Source organism: Priapulus caudatus, unplaced genomic scaffold, assembly GCF_000485595.1.
Source record: "Priapulus caudatus unplaced genomic scaffold, Priapulus_caudatus-5.0.1 Scaffold1907, whole genome shotgun sequence".
NCBI classification, from domain to species: domain Eukaryota; kingdom Metazoa; phylum Priapulida; class Priapulimorpha; order Priapulimorphida; family Priapulidae; genus Priapulus; species Priapulus caudatus.
Genome location: NW_014578968.1, coordinates 27581 through 32703, shown reverse-complemented (window position 1 = coordinate 32703; position 5123 = coordinate 27581). Strand labels below are relative to the sequence as shown.

Sequence of the window (5123 nt, the reverse complement as noted above, 5' to 3'; positions counted from 1 at the left end):
GTGTGTGTGTGTGTGTGTGTGTGTGTGTGTGTGTGTGTGTGTGTGTGTGTGTGTGTGTGTGTGTGTGTGTGTGTGTGTGTATGTATAGTGTGTGTGTGTGTGTGGTGTGTGTGTGTGTGTGTGTGTGTGTCTGTGTGTGTCTGTGTGTACCTATATAATATCTTTTTGAAATATCAGAGGCTCATGCAATCCGAATATTAATATACCTAACCTGGCGCAATAGTAACTTGCAAAACCATGTAATTTGAGTGCGTTTAGTCGGGTGAGCACGCGTGTATGATTGCAAAAGCTCGAGTGGATGTGTTTATTATGCATATAGCATTGACGACAAACCTGACATCTAGGCGAAACGTGATGGCCAGAGGCTCACCATCTCGAATTGCCAAGTCAGTGGTAATTTTCGTCTTCATAATATCTTCATAAGTCAGAATATTTTCTGCTAGAATTGCTCGTAGTGTACTTTATACGCGCACAACACCCACCGTAGAATGCGCTGTGTGTCACATTTACTACTCTCGATATAAAATCGCAGATCTAAGCGCGGATCCGCTACGTGGTTATACTGAAAGTCGTGATGTATTCATTGGCTTGCTCTCGGCCTGTTCGTTCGCGAATTCAATTCAGCTCTCAGTTTAATTTCCTCATCGAATCCTTGCTATCGTTAACTATTCTACGTCCCAACGTCAGATATGAAATATAGTATTCATTTATATAATATTTTATTAATATTCCCCCTACTTCTCCTTCATCATGATTGTGATCTCTCCCTCGCTTTCCTGTTCTCACCCTCCTCCCGATTTCTTCTACTAGCTCGCTCCTTTCTTCTCATCGCATCTTGTACATGTTTCATATAGATGACATCTATTTCTATATTATGCGTATCTCTTACGCTAATATAAGCTATATGAGCTAATATTTCAGTTACGTGGCGTTCGAGAATCTCAATTTCAAACCGCGATGTCCCCTTTCTTCACTGTTCTTTCTCTCTTTATCTTTCTTTTCCCGTTTTTTCTTTCTGTCATTCTCTTTCCCTATTTTCATCCCCCCTTCTCTCCTTTCTCTCTCTCCCCCTTTTCTCCCACATCCCCTCTCGCGCGCCTGCTCGCATTCTCTTTTTCTCTCGTTATCTTTCTCTCTTGCTATTTTTCCTTCTCTATCTCTCGTTCACTCTTCCACTCTCTCTCTCTCTCTATCGTGCGCTTTCGCTCGTCTTCCTATTCGTGGCGTCTTCGCTGTATAAGCACACTCATTCAGGAGAGTGATCGGACTACTTTATCTCATTAAATTGGGTGTTTTTCCTCGGCTACTTGTAGAGATAAAGTGTGGTGACAACGACGCAGCTTCTATCGATTACCCGCCTGCATCGCGAGCAAGACTAGCTCGCACTAATAACATCAGCGTGCAAATTGTGTTTCAAAACTAGATCAAATTGAAGATTTTAACGCGGCGTGTGGGTTTGTACTGAATAACGTAACTTGCGCGTGTGTTGCTAAGTGTATATATGTATGTGTGTGTATGTGTGTGTATGTGTGTGTGTGTGTGCTGTGTAGTGTGGTGTGTGTGTGTGTGTGTGTGTGTGTGTCGTGATTCGTGTGTGTGTGTGTGTGTGGTGTGTGTGTGTGTGTGTGTGGGCGTGCGGTGGCGCTGCGTGCGTGCGTGCGTGCCTGCCGTGCGTGCGTGCGTGCGTGCGTGCGTGCGTGCGTGCGTGCGTGCGTATGTATGTATGTTACGTACGTATGTATGTGCACGTGCGAGTGTACGTGAAGCGTTATAGTGCGCATGTAACTGTGCGCGTGAATGGGTTCAGGTTTAGGCGCGCACGTCTTTGTGTGTGCGTCCGTACGTACGTGCGAGAGCATTTCTAAGTGACCGTGCGTATGAGTGCGACAACTCCTTACTTATATATAGGTAAGCGCGCACCTGCGCAAACCAATTTTCCAACTTTCCACCTTCAAGTAAATCATTGGCGGTCGTCCGACGGTATCGTATAAAGATAGATAATCATGCATCGTTGTTATAACAGACATAGAAGTTATGTTTGCTACGAGAGCTAAATTCGGATGGAAATGAGATATTTACAGCTTTGCAATGATGCTGAGCACTGATGAAGCGTTGAGTCTCTTATTATTGGCAATAAAGCTCTCTGCGGTCGCTGATGCAAAACCAGCAATAATTTAAACGCGTGAAAATCGCGTCTGACTGAAAATTTTACTTGACCCCCAATTCCTTCCTCATGCTTGGAAATAAATAACGCTTCGGAGGTTTAATTACACTTTAGAGCGCTGATGGATTTTAATATATCGCCGTTGACGCACGCGAAAATGTATTAGCCTCATATTATGGCGGAGGCACTTTGAAAAATCCTGCGCGAAGGGACCCTTGACGGGAGCAGCACGCGTTTTAATTAAACCAGCGCACACCAGTGCGCATGCGCCCTCACGTCACACAGCCATGGCCAGACTGTCCTCTTATCGTCGCTTGTCTGATTCGTGTCGATTATGAGCAGGAGTGAATAATGACAAACCACTTGTCATTATTCATCCCTGATGTGGGGACTCCTTGCATCAATCACAGTGGAGACGAAACACAAACGTGAGAGGAACCCAGGGCCGTAGGCTGAGCAAATTCCTAGGGGTCAGTGGCGTATCCAGGATTTCAAGGAGGGGGTGAGAAACATTGGGGACTGGAGGTCTGGGGTCCTCCCACATAAAATTTTGAAAATGTAGATTGCAGGAGATGGTATTTGAGGCACTTTTGAGTACATGTGACTTCACTTTTGAGTACATGACCTTCATTCTGACTACGACAATTCTCTTTTAGTAGAACAATTTTTTTTTTTTTTTGCTCCAAAATCTAGGGAGCAGCTGCACCCCTTGCCCCCTCCCCCGCAGGCTACGGCCCTGGAACCACAGATATCTCTGAAGGGGGCGTTGTTAGAACAAGGCTTAATCGCAGGATTCGTTATAGTCCAAACATATATTTATCGTAGAGCGTTATAAGAAAACCTCGTCACTTTATGGCGCTGATAAATCCTAGAAAATGTGCTCGTAAGTCTACGGTCTAATGTCCTAACCTGTACCATCCTTTCATAACTAACAACGCTGCACAGAGCAAAACTACATCAAGAAATAACGGTTATATTGATGCTATATTTAACATGGCCTGGTAAAATATGCTTTCTTTGTGAAATACTAGTCGTTAACGCAATTCCTGTTAGCGTATCAACACAGTCACGAGCAACATTTCTCCGCCAATGTTCTCTTTCTCTATTCATAGTTTAGCAGGAGAATTGTCGTTGATTTCCCAAAATGCACCATTCGTATAGGGACGCATGCACCGTCGTTTCTTATCGAATCAGCAAACTTCCGATTAGCTGCCACCTATCGTAAATAATTATCTGCTATGCTAGCGTGTTTTATAACGATATTCATGTAACATACATACTAGTTTTTAGTCAGTTATATGGCGCACCTGATTTTACTACTCTCGCCTTGTTCACCTTTGGGAAAATTACCGGCTTCCATGGTAATTAAGGAACCCTCGCGTAATCAAAGTCTTACATCCGATTTCTGGAAATGTCAAAAAACCGGTTACACTTAAATATAGCATAGCTTAATACGCTCTTGATCATAGATGTTTTTATATTCCTCACGTATTTCAAAAAAATTGTCAGAATCAACATGCAGTAATGTCGCTGCATGGGTTAACATTCGAAACTTCCGCGCTCCGATCAAGGGTGATTTCAATATTGTTCATTGAGATATTCACTCAGCTATATCAAATTTTACTGCTTGCGAATAGGGTAAAATAAGCATTTAACAGAGTTTTAGAGCAGTGATATACTACAGAGGACAAAGACAACCGCGGTGAAGATATATCAATGAAGATCATCTATGAGCACGAGGCAAAAGTGCTATACGTTTTCTGAGTTCGAACTGCTGTTACTAAAAAATACCCAACTACTTCTCAAACTTTGGTAAATGAATATGTGATACTACTGGTGCACCTCACTTTGTCGTACCACTAGCACTTTGTATTTGCATGGTGTATTTCATGCAGGTGTGAATATTGGTAACTGCCAAGCAATGGCTATTGGTACGGAGTCAGTTTGCTGCAGGGAGTTGGCCCACTGTCTGACGAAACTGGTCCGTGTATTACAGACATCTTGTCGGCTAAAATACTGTACTAGGGACACCCACTCTGACTTGTATGGGTTGTGTGACACCCGGTATGTACACGATGAAAAACTCTTTATACCTCGAGAAGAGAACATATATGTTGCTCTCAGTTCATACCAACACAGCTGGGCGATGCAGAGCAACTGGACTTGTGACAACGACATGTGCGTCATCGTGATGTGACCGCTTATAGGCCAAGCTTTTTTAGGAGGTGCTTTCAAATGTTTACTTTTCTGTGGTTTCTGTTTCCTTAATATTTTTAGACGTAGGCCATTTATTTTTCAAGTTACCAATTAAAATACTATATATATAATAATTTTTTGACGGTTTAGCTGAAGAGTACGAGATTTGTCTCTTAAACGATTGCATTTTTCAAAGTATACCCTTTATTCTTAAAATACCTTCTTTATTCTGAGACTACCGCTGCATTTCTCAAACTACATTTTTCGTTCTCAGGTTTCCTCATCGTTAGCGCTTCGTTTCAACATTTCGAAAACTATAACCTCCTTTATCAAATTTTTTGTTAGCTGATTATTCTCAAGTATTTTATTTAAGAGTAAATTAACTTCATCGTGTAATCGGAGCGAAATACGGTTAAACATATGATCATGGTTTTATAGATATTGATTATATTGCATTTTATTTACACAAGTATATCACTATTAAAAATTTATTATTATGCTATGCTACTAGTGTACATTGTAGTATATGTGGCGCATTCTCTCTCAGTTTGCAGGAAGAACACGTTTAAGAGAGACGTGTCGAACGATTGCGAGGAATGTCCACAGCATTCGCACACTAACGGCATCGCAAAGTCCTCGCTGGGAGACTGCATTTGTGACGATGGCTTCAAGGGTGATCCGGGTAGACGAATAGCCTGCGTAGGTACGCCATCTACAAACACACACACACACACACACACACACACACACACACACACACACA

General features: G+C 42.3%; 1 protein-coding gene across 2 annotated transcripts in view; it reads left to right on the top strand.

Annotated features, from left to right (window-relative positions):
* The window catches only part of LOC106817883 (sushi, von Willebrand factor type A, EGF and pentraxin domain-containing protein 1-like), a 44669-nt gene that overhangs the window by 13907 nt on the left and 25639 nt on the right, over positions 1 to 5123 (top strand). The window contains exon 2 of one of the 2 annotated variants that reach the window (XM_014822592.1): positions 4908 to 5059. The gene's annotated coding sequence lies outside the window, so the exon portion shown is untranslated. Of the gene's footprint in view, positions 1 to 4907; positions 5064 to 5123 lie in introns of both variants that reach the window. The other variant, XM_014822591.1, reaches the window with a different exon arrangement.